The sequence below is a fragment of the Pelodiscus sinensis genome, chromosome 2 (assembly GCF_049634645.1).
Source record: "Pelodiscus sinensis isolate JC-2024 chromosome 2, ASM4963464v1, whole genome shotgun sequence".
Classification (NCBI taxonomy): domain Eukaryota; kingdom Metazoa; phylum Chordata; order Testudines; family Trionychidae; genus Pelodiscus; species Pelodiscus sinensis.
The window spans coordinates 104960008-104979496 of record NC_134712.1 but is presented as its reverse complement, the minus strand read 5'-3'; the positions used below and the strand labels follow the sequence as shown (position 1 = coordinate 104979496).

Below are 19489 nucleotides of genomic sequence, written 5' to 3'. Positions count from 1 at the left end.
ACAGCTAATCAGCTGTTTGTCGGCTCATCGCTAGTCTGGACGTTCCCCCTGTCGACATCAAAGCCCTTTGTCGGCAGCCCCGTTATTCCTCGTGGAATGAGGTTTACTGGGGCTGCCGACAAAGGGCTTTGATGTCGACAGGGGGAACGTCCAGACTAGCGCGCGAGCCGACAAACAGCTGATCAGCTGTTTGTCGGCTCAGCGCGGCAGCCATGTAAATGTAAATGAAGCCGCGATCATTTAAATCGCGGCTTCATTTACCTTTGCTGAACAAACAAATCTACATGCCTCTGCTGACAGAGGCATGTAGTTTAGACGTACCCTCACAGGAGAGGCAAAGCACACTCTCACCTCTGTTTCCTGTGCTTGCTACTCAAAGGAGGAGTAGGCCTGATCAATCAGATGGCGCTGCACCACCCCCAGATTTTGCACCCACCTTCCCCATGCCCAGGGGCTGACCCTGCTGGTGCTCCTCCAACAGTTTCACCCTCCAGGAGGCCCCAACAGGGTCCCACTAGCTTTGCTGCTGCTTACCAGCCTCTCAGGCCCTGCCAGCTCTTGGGGTCCCATCACCCACCAACTCTGGGATCCAGAACCTGCCAGCTATGCCAGCTCCAGAGTCCAGGCCACTGGCCCTGGAGGCTCCGCTGCCACGGGAGTCCCACTGCCAGCCTGGGGCTCAGCTCCTAGCCTTGGCCCAGGCCCCAGCTTGGGGCAGTAAGGGGCTAGGGTTGCCAGCTCTCCCAGATCTGATGAACTGAATGCCATTGCTAACCACGGGAAAGGCACAACCAGGTGTGTGTGTGGGGGGGGGGGGTGAGAAGGGTGTTACTCAGTACCCGCACCCTAAAAATTGTTCCAATGCCACTGCCTCAGCTGGCATAACCGCCAAAAGCTGCCACAAGTTAGAACTACTCAGATTTGTGCCCATGCCCATGCCCAAACCATCCTCTGACCAGCAACTCTCCAGGTTGTGCTGAGGTGGGACTGCACCTGAAGATTCAGGCCAATGTCTACCCAAATTAAGTTGATACAGAATACATCACTGTACTGATGCCTAAGTTTACATCACACAGTTAGGCCAACATAAGCTGCTTTGAGTCCATCTGGCTGGGGAAGGCACTTAAATGTGCCTTCTACAAAATGCATGCCCCTCTGTGCCGAGTTAGTAAGACCGTCTCTTTGAGAGGTGTAGTGTCACCGCTGACGTTAGTAGGTCAACACAGTGTGACTGCAGATACCATGTTACTTCTGTTGACTGTTACTTGCCTTCAGAAGCCATCCTGCAATGCCTCACACTGACAATGCAATTGATACAGTGCTCCTGGTAAGGACATTCACCGCCTATCTCAGGACCCCAGTGTGAACACATACAAGCAATTTAAAAACTGTGGCCACTGCACGCCTGTGGAAATTAGGCTGACAATTTTGGCGATAACATGGCCTAAGTTATCCTGTGAATATTTCTTAGGAATAACAAACTATGGGCACTTTCAGACTCTAGAACTTATGTTTAAATCAAAGAGGGCAGTTTACTGGTCGTTCAAACCATCATGAATATTGAATACCCTTTTAAAGTAACTCGTACACCTCCTTGGGATGTGCTAAACTGGGAGGTGAATTTATTCCCGTGAAACTGAAATAGAAACACATAAATAGTGCTAATGATGCAATATAAACCGACAGAATCTAAAGTATGCTAAGCAGAGGCTGACGTACAGTCTTTTGATGAAAAATTGTAAGGGGAAAAATGAAATTTTAAAAAAGAAGAAGAAAAGACACCAGACCAAAGGTTAAGGGAAAAATGTAAGCCCGGCTCTTCTTATTTTCCATGCTAACCTGATTGCTATTCAGCTGTATTTATTGTTTTGATTTAACTGAATTTGTATTTTATGTGCTGCTTGAATTTTTTTTAAAAAGGTTCCGATGCTTTACAAGCATGAAACAATTTGCAGGACAAGACAGTGGGAGAAGGACTTTGAGCCCAATCATGCAAAGCCCTGGCCAAAAGGAGTGACAGCTAAGGGTGCTCCTGCATCTCAAGCGAAGCCTGCGAGCTGCAGTGTGCAGGCCTGCACTGTTTATACGAGTGTCAGTGTTACAGGGAGTTGCACAGCTAGATGTCTGTGCATTATTTTGAAAACTTATCCCAGAAACCACAGTTGTGTTTTTCTGCAATCATTTCAAACAGAGGCACCTCTTACATTCCTGCATTTGTTCTTGGCATGGGGCGGGTGAACTTATCTGCTGCCTGTGATGCCTGGATAGGACACTGTCATAATTCTTGTCTTTCTTTTTTGCTAGCGGTTGCATACCTTTGATTAAAACCTGCATGGCGCATTAAAGGCTAAAATAGATGATGAATGCAGTGTGGCACTTTATGTTAGATCAGAGTTGATTAGAATTTTTGATGAACCAGCAGCTAGCAAAGGAAACTGCATGAGCAGTGAAAATATTCAGCTATTACCATTGTAGGAGGCACTCGCTTTTGTGCAACACAATGCAGTAACTAAATGGACTAGATTTTCTGTTGGGCAGTGAGTGGCTTTTAACAGTAAATGAGTTCTCTAAATTAAAGTCTAGTGACTAAATCGATCCAAATATTTACAAGGTCTTTCATTTTATTTCCAAGTGAAAGAAAAACACCATTTCAAGCACAGTTTCATATTCATATGCTGGTCTGTTTATTTTTCAAAACTGAAAATATTACCTGGGAATATGTTTTGAGTTATTTAACTTTATTGCAGTTATCTTATTTTTAAGAGACACTGGCCCCAGGTGTATAACATGGGTGCATCTGTACAGAATCATTTACTAACTACAAACCCTAAACAAAACACCACACCGTCTTTGAGCAAAAGAACTTTATTGTTACTCCCAGCCAAAGGGTTTGGTTAAAAATAGGCAAGACAATCTAGCAACAGCGAACAAATTTATCTGACAAACTTGCAAGAGGCAGTTGAAAATCAGAGCTGACATTTAGAGCATGCAAAGCTAGTGATGGAGGAGCCATTTTGTAAAATAGCCCTGAATTTAAAGTGAGGCTCTATCAATTGAGTGCAGCGAACAGGAAGAGAGAAGAGATGGAGAAGATATGTGAGGGAGGAGAAAGGAAAGAAGAAAGAAATTAAGTATTTTAAAGTTATGGTATAAACCAGCAAGATCAATCTCACATGCTTGTTGTGGTCTAATTAATCAAGAACAACTTAATTTTTTTTAAATTAAGCTTTGAGACTTTTTAACCCCATGAAGAAGATTTAGGAATTCAGTGTCTGCTTATTTGATCTATATACCAACATATATGCGGCTCCACTGATTTCAATGGGACTCTGTACAGCATAACAAGGGACTGCTGGTGTAGTTGGCATTGCCAGTTTGGGCTCTTATTTGTGAACTATTTGTAACCAGCTGTTAAATGTGATCTATGATGTTCAGAACACAATTCTGCTTTAGTAATTGTCGTGAACTTTCCAATCCATGCAACGTGCTGAGTGGTAATTTTTCTTTTTCAGCTTATTTCTAGGCTGCATCCTATGGCTGTCAAGATAAATGAAGAGAAAAGCATTCAGGTATTTTTTGAACAGTATAACATCCTGGGATGTCCCTATTTCTATAGACATTTAGGGGTGGGGTTTTATTTATGAAGAACCCTATCATCTTGAAAAGTGCCTCTTACTAAGGTCTCTAAGGCCTCCTCTAACTAAAGGGGAAAATTGACTTAAGATACATCAGCTCCAGCTGGAGTTGTGTATTTTAAATTGAATTTTCATGCCATCCACACAGCAGGAGGACTAATGGTGCTGACAGGAGTACCCTCTCAATTCGAATTAACAGGTCTTCACTAGACCAGCTAAATTGAATACTAGTAGTGTAGAGTATCAGAGGGGTAGCCATGTTAGTCTGAATCTGCAAAAGCGGCAAGGAGTCCTGTGGCACCTTATAGACTAACTGAAGTGTAGGAGCATAAGCTTTCGTGGGCAAAGACCCACTTCGTCAGATGCATCAATACCACCCTATACCAAAAACCTACCGACCGCTATACTTACCTGCATGCCTCCAGCTTCCATCCCGGACACACCACACAATCCATTGTTTACAGCCAAGCACTGAGGTACAACCACATATGCTCCAAACCCTCAGACAGAGACCTACACCTACAAGATCTTCAACAAGCATTCTGTAAACTGCAATACCCACACGAGGAAGTGAGGAGACAGATCGACAGAGCCAGACGTGTACCCAGAAGCCTCCTGCTACGGGACAAGCCCAAGAAAGAAACCAACAGAACACCACTGGCCATCACCTACAGTCCCCAGCTAAAACCTCTCCAACGCATCATTAGTGATCTACAACCCATCCTGGACAATGATCCCTTGCTTTCACAGGCCTTGGGAGGTAGATAGCAACTACACACCGCACCATAATAACTCGAACTCAGGAACCAATCCTTGCAACAAACCTCGGTGCCAACTCTGCCCACATATATACACCAGCAACACCATTACAGGACCTAATCAGATCAGCCATACTGTCACTGGTACATTCTCCTGCACATCTACCAACGTAATATATGCCATCATGTGCCAACAATGCCCCACTGCTATATACATCAGCCAAACTGGACAGTCTCTACGTAAAAGAATCAATGGACACAAATCAGATATTAGGAATAGCAACATACAAAAACCTGTAGGGGAACACTTCAATCTTCCTGGACACACAATTGCAGATCTAAAGGTAGCCATCCTTCAGCAAAAAAAAATTCAGGACCAGACTACAAAGAGAAACTGCTGAGCTACAGTTCATCTTCAAGTTTGAGACAATCAACTCTGGATTAAACAAAGACTGTGAATAGCTCGCTAACTACAAAAGCAGCTTCTGCTCTCTTGGAATTCACACCTCCAGATCAGCTGCTAGAAGTGGGCCTCATCCTCTTTGATTGGATCCACCTCGTCATCCTGATCCTGGCCTGCATATTTATTCCTGCCTCTGGAAATTTCCACTACATGCATCTGACGAAGTGGGTCTTTGCCCACGAAAGCTTATGCGCCTACACTTCAGTTAGTCTATAAGGTGCCACAGGACTCCTCGCCGCTTTAGTAGTGTAGACAAGCCCTAAGTGCTTTATACAGAACCAGATTAAGGAACGGGCACTAGAGGCCAATGTCTAGATCTTGAGCTGCCGGGCATCCAATTTTTGACCAGAACATCTAGTCAAAAACAGATCTTGGTGGCCTTAGTCAGCACCACTGAATGGGTTATTAAATACAGCTGAGATAAGGCCGGATCGTCTATTCTTAGCTTCATGTGGTTACTGGAAGCAGATGGCAGGTCCTTGTGGTTCCTAAGTGCAGGGAGGCTCCACATGCTGTCCCTGCCATGAGTGCCAGCTCCACAGATCTCATTGTCCGCAAACTACAGCCAATGGGAGCTGCAGGGGTGAGTCTGTGGATGTAGGAAGCTCAAAGAACTGCCTGGCTGCCCTGAACCTAGGAGATAGACATTCCAGCCACTTCCAGGAGCCACATTGAGCTTTCCTTAGCATGCTGTGCTGCTGACCAGGAGCTGCCGGAGGTAAGTGCTACCTGGCTGAATCCTTCACTCCAAACCTCTTGCTTCAGATTGGAATCTCTTCTGCACCATAACTTCATCCTGAATCCTGCACCTCAATCCTCTGCCTTGGCCCTGAGCCCCATTCTGCACCCAAACTCCCTGCCAGAGCCTGCACCCGCCCCATTACATATCCTATTCCCCCTGCTCCAGTCCTGCTCATCCTCTGGCACCCAAACCTTTCATTCCTGGTCTCACCCCCAAATCCACACCCCCAGACAAAGCCTTCACCCCTCCCACACCTCTGCCCCTGCTATGAGCCCACTCTCACAATCTGAGCCCCTCAGCTTCAGCCCAGAGCCCCCTCCTGCACCTCAACACCCACATCCCTGGCCCCACTCCCACAGCCTGCACCCACTCTCGGAGCCCATATATCCAAGTAATGTCTGCCTCCATTATGCATTGTACTCGCTCTCTTGCTTATAATGCACCCAGAGATAGTCATGACTTGGCCCTCAGATCTGAGATGTTACTGTCCCATTTGCTAGTCAATCGCTAGTTTCACCTCTCTGCCACTCAAATCTGAACAACAAAAAACAAAACAAACAAACAACAAAATCCTTGTGTACAACTCACACTAACAAAGGAAATGCAACATGAAAAGTTAAGGAACCTCTAACTCCAAATGCTGTTCTTTGTTTCCTGCACATGTGTACAGTTTGAAAGGATTCTATATCCACCTTAATTCTCAATTTGATGGCTAGTTTCACAACTCTGTAATTATGTAAACATCATTCTCTATGTTTCCTATGCCTGACATACATTCTCATTCTCTCCCACGCTGTGCCAAGAGTTCCTATCAGAGCTGCATTTGTGATTCAAAGCTTCAGTAGCATGTAAGCCAATATATTAAATCTCAGTGTAATTACATTTATTTCAACACTACGCATTTAAAACATGGAAAAGGAGTATCTTTTTGGGGCTAGAACTATAATAAAAAAGAGACTCAATTATTCAATATTTTACTCAGCTCTTTATGTTTTCAAAGTGCCATAAAAAGGGGTAAGCATAATTACTACTTCAGCAACTCTTCTTCCACCCCATGTTTCTTCAACAGCATGCTTCATTTCTCATAAATCCCCACTTTTCACATGCACTTTGCACAGAAGTAACTGACGGTATGTCTACACTACAGCGCTAATTCGAACTAAGCTAATTCGAACTAATGGATCCAGACTAAAAAACTAGTTCGAATTAGCGTTTTGCTAATTCGAACTAGCATGTCCACACAGAGTGGACCCTGAACCGGGTTTAAGGCTGGCCGGAAGCAGTGCCGGCAGGGCATCAGAGGAGGACTTAGAGCGTGGAGATGCTGTCTCAGGCTAGCCGAGGACTGTGCTTAAAGGGTCCCGACCCTCACCCCGGACAGACAGTTCTCAGGGGTGCCCCGCTTGCAAAGCAGTCCTGGCTTGGAGTGCCCTGAGTGCCCACACTGGGCACATCACAGCACTCGGCCATCAGACCGGCTGCACTTGCCGCAGGCTGACATCTGGGGAGAGGGAGCAATTGGGGGGCTGCAGGAGAGCTTCCACCCCCAGAAGCCCGCAGAGCCAACCCAGTCCTCCCCATCGGGGGCTCGTGCCCCATTCCTCCCTCACCTCCTTCCACTTACCCTTCCCTAGCTCCTCTTCTTGATGTACAAAATAAAGGACAATTGTGTTCAAAAATGGAATCTGTCTTTATTGAACAAAACTGGGGGAGACTAGGAAAAGGAGGTGGGAGAGGGGAGGGCAACTAAAATGGTCAGAGGTTGGGAACAGGTCCCATATGAAGAGAGGCTAAAGAGACTGGGACTTTTCAGCTTAGAAAAGAGGAGACGGAGGGGGGACAGGATAGAGGTCTCTAAAAGCAGGAGTGGGGTGGAGAGGGTGCATACAGAAAAGTTTTTCATTAGTTCCCATAAAGAAGGACTAGAGGACACCAAAGGAAAGGAATGGGTAGCAGGCTTCAAACTGGTAACAGAAAGTTGTTCTTCACAAAGCAAATAGTCAACCTGTGGAACTCCTTGCTGCAGGAGGCTGTGAAGGCTAGAACTAGAACAGAGTTTAAAGAGAAGTGAGATAAAGTGATGGAGGTTGGGTCCAAGGAGTGGTATTAGCCAGGTGGTAGGAGTGGTGTCCCTGCCCAACGTTTGTGGAAGGCTGGAGAGGGATGGCACAAGACAAATGGCTTGGTCACTGTCTTCGGTCCATCCCCTCCAGGGTCCCTAGGGTTGGCCGCTGTCGGCAGACAGGCTACTGGGCTAGATGGACCTTTGGTCTGACCCAGGATGGCCATTGTAAGCTCAGGGCTCAGGGTCAGGGGTCTCAGTGGACCCCCTTGATTTTCATGCACACCTGCTCCTGGGTGGCCAGGCTGGCAGCTCTCCTGCCCTAGATGGCCACTTTCCTGTGCCTAGTGCGGAGGTCGTGGACGAGGTCCACGATGTCCGCACTAGACCAGGCGGGTGCCCGCCTCTTGCGGTCCTGGGCAAGCTCCCGGGAGCCGCCAGCCTTGTCCCGGGAAGATGGGGAGGGCTGGGGGGCATCGGGTGGCTGGCTCGAGCCGTGCCAGGTGCAGGGTCTGCTAGCTGGGTGCTGGCATGCTTGCACCTGGCACGGGCACCGTAGCCAGCCTTTGCCCCTTTAAGGGGTCCGGTGCTGGGAGGGGGGAAATAGAGTTTCCCTGGTGTTGGCCAGAGTGGCCACCAGGGAAAGCTGGGGAGGGCTGGCCTCCCACTAGTTCGAATTAAGGGGCTATACACCCCTTAATTCGAACTAGTAAGTTCGAACTAGGCTTAGGCCTCATGGAATGAGGTTTACCTAGTTCGAACTAAGCGCTCTGCTAGTTCAAATTAAGTTCGAACTAGCGGAGCGCTAGTGTAGCACCTATCAAAGTTAATTCAAACTAATGTCCATTAGTTCGAATTAACTTCGTAGTGTAGACATACTGAAATGCTATTTCTGTCAGGTAAGTGCTGGTGTTTTTCCCCAGTTGCAAGCAAATGATGCAGCTAAAAGAAACTGGACTGAAGACTGTGCATAACATATACACACTATGTCCTTATCACATTGTACATTACAGGGAGTTATTATCCTTTCCCCTTATTGCTAACTGAAAGATGTCTTGTCACTGAGAACTCCATTAATGAGAAACTGGCTTACCAATGCTGATTAGGGTTGTGCATAGTGGGAAGAGATGGATGCATCTCTTGCTTTCAGACATTCACAGTGGTATCTCTAAGTAAGCATCCTATTCCAGTTCCTGCTATCCCAAACTCTACAACAGAGCAGATTATTGTGCATAAGGTGAATAAATGATGTACTTCAAAGGAAAGAAAAGGAGAGTGTGGATCTTGAAAGCAATAAAATATGGAAGAAAGTTTTTGAAGTACAAACTTAATAGAAATTACTTATAGTTTCAAACAAGCAAGCAAGAAGAGCCAGGGGAAGTAACTAAATAATTTCATCTGTTATGGAGATAATTATTTTTTTATCCCCCAAACTATCACATTTTGGATGTTTTTGCACTGTATGAAGATTAAGTGTTCTTTCCCCTTAGCATTTGAAAGGGAGTATACTCAAAAGGCATGGTATCTAGATTACATGGATACATTATGAGTTTCACAATCTTGAGAGTCTCCTACTTTGATCTCAAAACAAGTTGATTGCTGAAAATGTCCTGCAGAGCTGAAAAGATAGTACAGGAGGTTTTTTTTAAAAAAAAAAAAAAAACTGATGCACACATAAGGAAAAATTTATGAGATTTATATGAAATTGCTTTGGTTTAGAATTTGTCTCAAGTGTTTCATTTCAACTATAAATAGGAAATAGAATCTCATGACAAAGACGTAGTTGACATAGTATGCAATTCATCATCTGGGAACACATTTTAGAATACAAGTCTCAAAGTTGACTTGCTATGTAAGTTGTGGGGTGACTATTTTTGGCAAATGGGAGGCAACAATGCCCGAAGAAAACTCCCAAATAATATTTCCTGAACTAGAGGGTCTTTGTAATAAATATATGCATCTGTGCAGCTGAAATGGTCTTTCACTGTAAACAGAACATGAATTTTCTGTGACTCACTACCTACAAACCTTTCACCATGGCAGTAATAAACCACTTATGGAAGTGCATGGCTAAATATATTTGACTTTTTCTTTATCTACCAAAATAACATGCAGTTACAAATGATTGTTAACAGTTAGTTAACAGTTAGCAACGTGAGTGGTGTTTTACACACACACACACACACACACACACACACACACACGTAAAAATAGAAGCAGAATTTGACTTTACAATTGCAATTCTCTTCTCAGCTTTTCACTCAGAGGAGGTCATTTCTTTTAATGAGAAAAAACAGCAGAATGTGCACATTGGGATCCTCCCCATTGCACCCCTGGTTGTGAGGTACCTTGTCACTGCCAGTTTTTAGCGTGAAGCAGTCTTGTTTATGCCGACTATGGTTCAACTCCCTGCAATCGATAGCCTCTGGTCCCACCATCACTGACTTATAGGTCTCTGCAGACCTCATCATATCTGTGCAGACTAGTGCACACATCAAGCCCAACTTCTCTCTCTGTAGTATCCAGACCGTTACTGGACACTGACAATAGCAACTAAGTGATCTGTCTCCAAAGATACAGTGCTCACACAGCTAGCTTAGTTCAACTCAGGAGCTGGTCCTTTATAAAAACTACAGCACTGTAACCTATTTATAGCAAAACCAAAACCAAATACAAGTTTATTAACAAAAGTAAAGATTTAAAAGCAAATGAGCAACGGTAATATTAACAGTGACCAGTTACAAACCACCTCTCCCCCACCCACCCAAAAATTATATCACATGTACACTAGATTTAGGTTATACTCCTTTGTCTAAAACAGTCTCTCACCTACATTTTTTTCTGCAGAGCTTGCTGGTTTTCAGTCAAACCTGGCACCATAATATTCATGAATCATGATCTTCCCCCATGCAGGTTCCTCAGTAAAATGAGTACCATTGCTTTTCCTTATATTTCCCCAAAAAGTTTAATGTCTGTTTCCAGAGTTAGGATGACACTCCCAGATATACCTACATATTCACACTGCAATGCTCTCTCCCTTGCTGAGTTCAAATCCCCCCCCCCCCCCCCCCCCCACACACACACACACTTGGTTTCCTTTTAAAATGAAGTTTCCATAGCTCTGGTTTAGAATGCTTAACTTACACATGTTCCAAGGAAGACAGGTAAATCAACATTCCTTTGTCTAGGAAAAACTTGTTTGTCAAACTGCATGGGTCACAGATCCTGAAATATATTTTTCAGGACATACATACGGTAGGCCTGGCTTGACATGAGTGAAGCATGGTTGAGGCTTCATTTCTTGGGAGACAGGAATAGAATTTAAATGTATTCATAGGCTGGAAACAGAATATCTGTGCTAACTAGGATAGGTAAGTCATAGACTTATAGGGTCACTCAGCTCAGACTCCAAGGGTACGCCTAACACTGCAACACTATTTTGAAATAACTAGTGCTATTCCGAAATAACTTAGTTCATGTCTACACAGCAGGCAGTTATTTCCAAATAATTTTGAAATACTGTCAAGCTGGAGGACTTCTTACTCTGACTCCTGTAACCCTCAGTTTATGAGGAATAAGGGAAGTTGGAGGAAGAGTGCTCTATCTCGAAATAACTGCTGTGTAGAATAGCAATAAGCTATTTCAAAATAAGCTATGCAATTGACATAACTCAAAATAAGCTATGCAAATTGAGCTAAGCCCTGCTGTGTAGATGCACCCCAAATGTCTATACTAGCTAAAGCAAGGGGGAACCATTTACAGAAGGCAAAATAAGCCTGGAGTGTAAACTGAAGAGTAAGTCATGCATTGACTTTGTATGGAAAGAGCATGCTGTAACCAAGTAACCAAGACCATCCCAAGACATGCGATGCAATATGCAATAATTGGAATATAATATTAAAATGTCTGTAACAGAAGTGATTTTCTGGGTAACTCTGGCTGTGTGGTACGCCCTAGGCTCATTTGTTGTAAGTATAACAACTCACTGTAGCTTTGCTATATGACAAATGAAGATACCTAAGGATATGTCTACACCGCAGGGCTAAAGTCGAATTAAGCGGTACAACTTCAGCTACATCAATTGAGTAGTTTAAGTCAAAATAGATTGATTTGGCTTTTGGCACGGTCTACACAGCAGGAAGTTGAAGGAAGAACACTCTTCCTTCAACTTCCCTTACTCTTCATAAAATGGGGATTTACCATGGGCCGGAATAAGAAGTCCTCCAGCTCACCATTATTTAGAAATAAAGGCTTGTAGTGTAGACTTATACTGTGTTATTAATGCTACTGTGTAGATGTACCCCAAGTGATTGAGTTCTCAAAAAGCTAGTTGCTCATGTGAGCACCCAAATGCAAGTTCTGGGCATCCACCATATAAGAACACTGAAGTTTAAAATGAAACCCAAGTGGCCTGACCTAAAGACCAGTAAAACTAATGGGATTCTGCCCACTGACTTCAAGGGGCTTTGGATCAGGTCCTAGATGAGAAAACTACATGTTTGGACATTTTGTACACCCAAAGGACATATGAGACACACAGAGAACAAGATTCTGATCTCACCATAATTTAACTCTGTTGACATCACTTCCTGATTTACATTGGTGAGAGAACAGAATCATGCCCTCAGCATTTAGCTATTCATGAATCCATCCCTTCTTTCTGTGCACAAGTTGCTGAAGCCAATAAGAATGGAGAGCATTCAGAACCTCAGAGTGTCAAATTCCCCCCATGCCCTAAATATATTGTGTATTGTGTTTCAAAGGTAAAAAGCCAGTAGAAAGCCAGAGAAGGAAGGCTGTTTCATTAATGGGGGGGGGGGGAGGAAGAGAATCTTTTATTAATTTTTTTTTAAAAGTGGTTTTGCTGTTTACCATATAGGACTGGTACAACAGGCTGGAGTAAATTTTTAGACCATTAGAAATAATCACTAAGGGTACATCTACACTGCACCGTTATTTCGAGATAATTAGCATTATTTCAAAATAACAATCCGAGCATCTACACAGCCATTCTGTTATTTCAAAATAATTTTGAAATAATGGACAGCTTATTCCGAAATCTGTAAACTTCACTCTACGAGGAATAAAGCCTATTCTGGAATAGTTATTCTGAAATAAGCATGTAGCTATACCCTTAGTCTCACCACCAGAGTTATGCAGAACAGTGGAGGCTGTATGCTCAGAATCTGAGAGATGAAGATGCCCTTTTATTTCTCTCTAGCAGATGCATAAAGTAAATGGGGGATGAGAGGAGGATGCATCAAATGCCCTTTTTTATAGGTGGGAGAGTAGGTCAGTAACGTGCGTGCTTTGGTACAAAATAAAAGAGGGTCTTGGAAAATGCTTCTAATGGTGACTGGGAGAAAAAAAAGAAAGGAATGGTTTGGAGACTAGGACAAGAAATGAAGAGGCAGGGGTGGGGGCTTTGGAGGGGAGAGAGATTGAGCTGGGACTGGGATTTAGAAAAAGTTATCCTAAATGTTACTATATGTATCAATTTGAGAGTAAATGGCATATTATATCCTCATGGAATATCTGCACAAAAGACAGCAGCACAAGTCAGATCTGCCCCACATGAACACTATTTATGAAGCAACCTCCTTGGAAATGTTTCCAAGACTTTTAACAAATGAATTTTCTGTAGGTTGTACCTTTGAACACACAATGCCTATTGTATCCATCTGCCCTTGGCATCTGTAGGTCCATGGGGGCTTAATACAGAGATAGAGATTAAGTTGAAAGAAGGGTTTAAATAAGTAGCAAAACCACATTCTACTACACGAAGGGGAGGGGGGAACCAACAATCCCACAAAAAGGTCCTAGAGAAGTAAAACCTCCGCAGAAGAAAATGCTTTAAAAAAGTGCATCTATTTTTCATAGAGTGGGCCCTAAGCACTTATTTATATTTCATCTCAGTATGACATGGTTTCACTCATCTAATTCCATTTAGAACATTGCAATTTTGGTTTCAAATGTCTGTGCATGGAAACGTATTCTCTAAAGTGCCTCTGAGCTACTGGTGTTGTGAATGTTATCTAACTGACTCATTCATATTTTTAAGGACAACTCAGCTACAAAATATTTGATTCTATTTTCAGTTATTTTTAATTAAAGTTTTCAGGTTCAGGTACAGACAGAAAAAGACGCGGAATGACAGATAGCATGGGATGACATCACTTAATTGCTGCTGGTTTTTGCCTTACTGGATTAAGCCAAACTGTGTGTATATTATGTGGTTTCTCCTGATATGCATGGGGTGAGCCTTGATTGCTTATTGTGCACCTGCAAAGACTGCTTCGTGTGAAATACAAATGTATCTTTATGAGATCAAGGAAGTGAAAGGCAGCTAGTAAACATTGTTTATTTGAAAACCTGTTTCTATTGTGCTTTTGGGCATTTTGTAAATACCAGAACTTAAAATTCAGGAATTATCTATTTTATATGCTCACATTATTTTTACACACACACACACACACAGACACACGCAGACACACTATATATAAATAAGAGGGTAAAATCCCGGTGTCATTGACACCAATGGGAGTTTTGCCCTTGACCTGAATAGGACTAGGATTTCACCCTTAATATATACATTTACAGAAATAATACATACACATAAATATATTCATGCATGCTTATTAATAGGTCACACTCTCTTTTACACTGCTAAGATATTGCCAACTCAAGAAAGCAGCCATATTAAGCACCTGTGTAGCTACTTTTGCTGAATAAGGATAGATTTGAGCAGGTGCTTAAGTGCTTTCCAGAAGCAGGACCTAAATTCAGAATAACTCCAATGACTTTAGTAGAGCTGCTCTGGGCATGCCCAGGTGCAATCGAGATCATAATTTGGCCCAAGATCATTAGAGAAATGGCACACCCCCAAAAAATGGATAATATTTAGTGACTGATTGGTCAGTGTAACTACAACAAAGATATATTCCAGGTCATCTTCACTCCTCCTCCCTCTCTGCTGCCCACACGCCACACACAGAAAGTAGACGTTGTTCATAGATGGGACTGGGAAATAGCGGTGTGCATTGAGAAAGATGTACTTTAAAACCACTTATTCCTTCCCTCCTGGAGTTCCGTGTCTCCATCCACTAGCCAGGAGAGATGCAACCCGCTCTCACCAGTGAGGTGAGACCTCTGGTATAGCCAAAAGAGCCTGCCCACACTCAGAACCAAACGACCCACCTGACCAATCGGCTCACAGCAAGATAGAGGGGAATGACCAGTTGTGACCATCACAGCTGCTATTGTGAGAAAGAGTTTGTGATGCATCCTAGGAGAACCTACATTTGTGCAGCACCTCACTGCCACCTGCCCTTAGGGTGGGGAAGCCTTGTTTGTGCCTGCCAGAGGACAGCTCCCCAACTCCACCAACTATGGACAACATGAACACCTCCCTCTAGGCCTTCACAGGCCCTGCTGTCTCTTAATAGGCTAGCAAATGGGATTCTCCAACCCTGAGCCTTGGTAGTGTCTCTCCTGAGTGCCCCGCCAATGGACACTCACAGTATTCAGAGGTTCACTGCCTCCAAAGCATCAGCACACCCCATCTTACCAGCCCCACTTAACCAGCCTGAAAGGAGCATTCCTAAGATTTGTCACCTCCTGGTGGACCAGCCTTAATTCCAAGAATACAATTTTTAGTACAGGTACATAATTTTCTTTCACATTATCCGTACATGCATTTCACAATGATTCTGATGACCCAATGGGCTACTGGATCTTGGTAGAGACTCACAGTATTACTTGGTGAGCTGTTATGCAGATATCCAGCTGAGAGGATCCCTGTCAAACCTTATGAATCTCCCTGTGCTCTCTGCAAAGAATCCAAGGATCCGCCACCAGAAGCTTCCGGAGATACAGAGTTGGCACCCCATGGAACACAGAAAAGATAAGGGCAGCTCCGAAGGAAGGGAGGTAAGGGGGCTCCTCCAGTGGCATAGTGGATAAGAAGTGAGCCACCGGAGGGTGAGGGCTTGAGACCCACCCACTCTGTGGGGGCAGCCACCACCACCACCACTCCCCAAAGGATCCCTTAGTCATAATGTTGTCAGATAGAATAACCATTTAAAGGAGCTTCCATGAAGTATCAAGAAAAGTTGAGAGGCACTAGTGCAAAGGATGTGACTATAGAAAGACTGATACATTTGGGAAGGGAACGAATCTTGTATTAACAGATAATTGGTGCAAAGGAGAGAATGTGAAATGGAGGGACTTGAGAAGGGTAACAAAGGAGGAAAATATTTTATCCAGGGAACATCAGATGCACTGCTGACTGAAGTGGAAAATGATAGACAAACTCTTGTTAAAATTATTGGCAGTGTATCACCAAGCACTGTACATGCTTTCTGTGTATTACACAGGGATTTTTCATTTCATACATCATTAAAAATGTGCTGTAACCCTTCCAAAAGTCACATTACATTGGTAATACACTCACACTGAGACTAGGAATTTCATGTCATGTGGAAGAGTGTTGTTTTAGAATAAGGGTACATGAAGTGAGTGTTACAGATAGACTTCCCATGCAGAGACTCTATGGACACAGCAAGAATATCTGCCCAATAACCCTGAGTCCTTGCAGATTTTTGAGAATATTTTGAGACTATGGGACCTGGCTACAAAAGGCTAAGCAGTTTCTCCCAACTCAAAGATGTGGAATAAACAAGACCAGCCAGTTTCCTATGTTTAGGTATGGGAATGTGTATTTATGACTTATTTTAAATTTACTTCTCTAAATTCTGTGCTCCTTCTGGGTAAAATAAAGCTTGGTTTGTTTTGAAGAAGCAGTTTCTGTCTCACCTGAGGAGAGGCCCAAGACCTGACACCTGTAGAGAAAGCACTCAGAGACCCTGACTATGTCTACACTGCCACTTTTTGTTGGAAAAAGGTACACAAATTGTGCTTTGCAATTTGCGTACCTTTTTCTGATAGTTTTGTCAGGAGAGGCTTTTCTGAAATTTGGCCTGTCTACACTGGGCCAAATTTTGGAAAAACCTCCTCTTCCTCATGGCACAAGGAAGACAGGGCTTCCAAAAGAGCGCGTCTGCTCTTCCACAAAAAAAGTCAGAAGAGCAGACGCATTTCCTGGACGTGGCAGAATTTTTCTGGGATAACCCCATAATCTAGGCATAACCCCTTAGAATGGATAACAATGTAGCTTGCCTAGAAACCGTTATAATCTCAATATTTTGATGGAAGATCTATAAGCAACACTTATATGTTGCAAGATGTATCCATAGTGCTTCAGCAGGTGAAGCTTTTCCCTTAGGCTACGTCTACACTGCGCATTCTTGCACAAGAAGATATGCAAATGAGCCGTGGCAATGACTATCGCTGCACCTCATTTGTATACCTAATAAGCCTCCATTTTTGTGCAAGAGGCTTTTGCGCAAGAAGGAGCACTCTATCCTGCTCCTTCTTGCACAAAAACCCCTTCTTGCACAAGAGCCGTTCTGCCTGAAAATAAGCAGCAGAATGGCTCTTACTCAAGAGGGGGTTTTTGCACAAGAAGCAGTGTAGACTGCTCCTTCTTGCACAAAAGCCCCTTATGCAAAAATGGCGGCTCTTTAGGTATGCAAATGAGGCACAGCGATATTCACTGCAGCTTATTTGCATATCTTCTTGTGCAAGAATGAGCAATGTAGACATAGCCTCAAAGTTTGTACTAAACCTATGCCAAGGTATTAGGAAATATGATTGCTGGAGGTCTCACCCTGTGGATGAGATATAAAATTTAAGTTCTGACTAAGCATGGTTATAAAAGATCCTATGGAATTTTTAAATCAAGAGTTTGTATGTCAATTCCAATTCAGGTAATTACATTCCACCTACTTAAAAATTCCTCCTGCAGCTTCATTTGCATAACTCATTTTTCACTAATGTATGAGATTAAACCAGTCACCATATTTGATACCAAGGATGCATGAATTCAATAGTAGGTAAAGTGATCCGCATGCACATAGCTTATATAGCAGTTCTTTTGTATCCAAAGACATGAGAGGAAGATGCTATATAAATACAAGCTATCATTTGGGATAAGTCCCTCAAAAGTATGCTGTGGACTTAGTGCTCAGTAGCAATGCACAGATAATGGTCATGAAAATGAAGTGAATCAATCTCCTAACTTAATTGACTACAGACATGTACAAAGATTAGCAGAGATTGAATAGATCAGGGGTGCACAACCTTTTTGCATTTGCGACCCCCAGACCCAATAAAAGGAGCCCAGAAAAATTTTGTTGAGGAGAAAAAAGAAAAAAAGCGTAGCCGCTTAATTGCCACTCCACTCCTGCCACTTCCCTGCTCCTCCCTTCCTCTCCCTCCTCCCCGGCATGTACGGGTGCTGAGCCGGGAAAAGAAAATACCAGCCAGCCTGGATCAAGGCACTGCGACCCACCTCAGGAGAACAACCGCCACCTCCCACAAGTTGCACATCGCTGGTATAGATGAAGCATATGTGTTCCTAGTCAGGATAGGCTAGGAAAAAGCTAGGATAGGAGAAATGAGAAAAAGGCATTCCAAAAGAGTATTTCGGACTTCTTGCAAATACCAAATGAAAAATCTAGAGGTACATACTAGATTTGTGCATTTGGTACTCAACCATCTTTATTAACTGCCAGTTGCTTTGGTACTCGACCATCTGTATTAACTGCCAGAAAAACTAATAATAAAGATCACAGCATTGTATTACAAATCCATCCTCATGTCCCTGTCTCACACAATATCCCATGAACTCTCATTCCTAGAAACATATCTTTGTTAATTTCCAAGAAAGGCTCCGCTTATGGGAATGTTGTATTTCCTGGCTAGTTAGTGGTGATGTTCTCAGATACACCGTAGAGCTCTCAGTTGCCTGGCACTTGATGCAGTTACTCACAGCAATTTAAAGTGGGTGTAAATAGAATGCTACAAAATCATAGTCACTTTTTATACCCGCTTTGTACTTTTCCCAGGTTTAAATGACTAAACAAGAGGCAAGGCAATAGAGAATGTAGCCTGCTGAGATCGGGGCCGTATGTCTAACGTAAGCCCCGGTCAATATTACAAACTTATGTAATTAAACCTACATCACAGAAGAGTGTGAAAATTCCACATCCATGAGTGATGTAGTTATACTGACCCAACCCTAGTGTAGACAGAGTGGAATATCTACACCAGCGGGAGCTCTCTTGTCAGCATAAGTAGCATCTTCACGAAGCACTACAGCTAGCACAGCTGCACTGCTGCCGCTGCAATACTTCAAGGCTGTGTCTATATTGGTGCGATCTTGCACAAGAGCCATCCTAACAGAAAAAAAGCCCTAGTGGCTGCTTGGACGCTCCATACGCACAGGCAGCTCCCGGACTTCCTGGTAAGCTGAGCCCCCTTAAAGGCAGACACAGCCTGCAGAGGCCACGAGGCAGAAGCCCTTCTGCCACCTCTGCCATCCAGCTCTGCCATGTGCCTCTACTCCATACCTGAACAGCCACCACACCACCAGCCCAGGATGGCTGCTCCGGGGGAGGGGGGGACGACAGCTACCCGCACCTCCAGCGCAGGAGGCCCCAAGGGGCACGAAGCGGCGCACCCCGTCCTGGTCCCCAGGGGAGATCGAGGCCCTCCTGGACCTCTGGTCTGATGAGGAGGCCCTCCACGACACCCACTCCCGTTGGTGCAACGCGGACATCTTCCGCCTCATGGCCCAGGCGATCTCTGACCAGGGTCATCCAGCCCGGACCCTTGAGCAGGTCCAGGCTAAGGTCAAAGAGCTGTGCATGGGCTATGTCCGGGCCAGCGAGGGCCAGGGGGCAGGAGCCAACACCTGGGCCAGGCACC

At 44.0% G+C, this 19489-nt stretch overlaps 2 long non-coding RNA genes across 3 annotated transcripts in view; one reads left to right on the top strand and one right to left on the bottom strand.

The window, feature by feature from the left end:
* LOC102446284 (uncharacterized) overlaps positions 1–10704 on the bottom strand; it is a 43347-nt gene extending 32643 nt beyond the window's left edge. The window contains exon 1 of one of the 2 annotated variants that reach the window (XR_012901625.1): positions 10490–10704. This is a non-coding gene — a long non-coding RNA (uncharacterized LOC102446284). The remainder of the gene's footprint in view (positions 1–10489) is intronic. The other variant, XR_012901626.1, reaches the window with a different exon arrangement.
* Positions 1680–13895, top strand: LOC142827159 (uncharacterized). Its single transcript, XR_012901624.1, has 3 exons — positions 1680–1806; positions 3513–3569; positions 13775–13895. It is a non-coding gene; the product is annotated as an uncharacterized LOC142827159 (long non-coding RNA).
* The last annotated feature ends 5594 nt before the right edge of the window (positions 13896–19489 follow it).